Source organism: Salvelinus sp. IW2-2015, unplaced genomic scaffold (genome assembly GCF_002910315.2).
Source record: "Salvelinus sp. IW2-2015 unplaced genomic scaffold, ASM291031v2 Un_scaffold15462, whole genome shotgun sequence".
NCBI classification, from domain to species: Eukaryota; Metazoa; Chordata; class Actinopteri; order Salmoniformes; family Salmonidae; genus Salvelinus; species Salvelinus sp. IW2-2015.
This window is the reverse complement of record NW_019956716.1, coordinates 1-1145: the sequence shown is the minus strand read 5'-3', so window position 1 is coordinate 1145 and position 1145 is coordinate 1. Positions and strand designations below refer to the sequence as shown.

At 51.8% G+C, this 1145-nt stretch overlaps 1 non-coding gene across 1 annotated transcript; it reads left to right on the top strand.

The window, feature by feature from the left end:
• Positions 1–963: 963 nt before the first annotated feature.
• LOC112080314 (U2 spliceosomal RNA) lies at positions 964–1145 on the top strand. The gene has a single exon (XR_002896161.1). It is a non-coding gene; the product is annotated as a U2 spliceosomal RNA (small nuclear RNA).

The following is a 1145-nucleotide window of genomic DNA, read 5'->3' as shown; positions in this document are numbered from 1 at the left end:
GAGGAGGTTTTGGACATGGGGCAGAAAAAGGAACTCATTGGGAAGCTGAGGGAGAGGATGAAGGGGAAGGGGCCGGTGAAGGGATGGAGGGCAGGGGATTTGAAGAGGGGTTTGGTGAAGGAGATTAGGGAGAAGGGTTCGTCTGGGGAGCAGGATGGTAGGGCCGGGACAGAAGGAGAGGTGGCCGGGGCAGAAGGAGAGGGGGCTGGGGCAGAGGAGTTTGGGATGGAATTAGGGGTGGTCGGGACAGAGGGGGAGGAAGGGAAGGAGGCAAAAGGAGAGAAAAGGAAGGAGAAGGGGATAGAGGAGAAGGTAAGAGGGGAGAGACAAGTCGGGACAGCAGAGGAGAGGGAGGAGAAGGTTAAAGAAGAAATAGCTAGAATGGTGCTGGAAAGGGTGTGGGAGAGAGGACCGATTAAGGGATGGAAGGAAGGTGAATATGAGGAGGTGGTAAAGGAGTATGAGGATTATATTAAGGACAGGGGTTTGCCCGAGGAGCGAGATTATGGGGGTGGGGAAAATAACCCTTGGGATCCAACATACAAAAGGAAAAAGAAAAAAAGGGTGGAACCTTTGGGTAGCGGTAGGAGGAAAAGTGGTGAGAGGGGGGAAAGGGAGGGAGAAGAAGCAGGGCCTTCGTGGGCTCCCTCTCGTTCATCCTCTTTTACACCCTTGGAGGAGCTGGACCTCCCGGTGATGGCACTGGGCTGGGCGATGGAGGGAGGTACAGGTTACCTGTATGGGGACGTGTATGGGGACGTGGGGTCCCCGGTCAGTAGTCTGGACGAGGATGAAGGGATGGCCTTGAGGGTGGGGCAGGGGCAGGGAGATGGCCCCAAGTGACATTTGCTCCCATGATTATTGGTTTAGGTTTTGGTTATTGTTTATTAGTAGGTGTTGAGATGAGAATTTATTGTTGTTGGTTAGAAGTATATAGTTTGGTGTGATGTAAGATTGTGGTGGATATTGAATGTAAATAAAAACTTTGAATAATCTGTTCTTATCAGTTTAATATCTGATACGTCCCCCATCGGGGGACTACATATTAAATGGATTTTTCGAACAGGGAGTCGGAAATGGGGCTTGCTCCGTCCGCTCCACGCATCGACCCGGTATTGCAGTACCTCCGGGAACGGTGCAACACA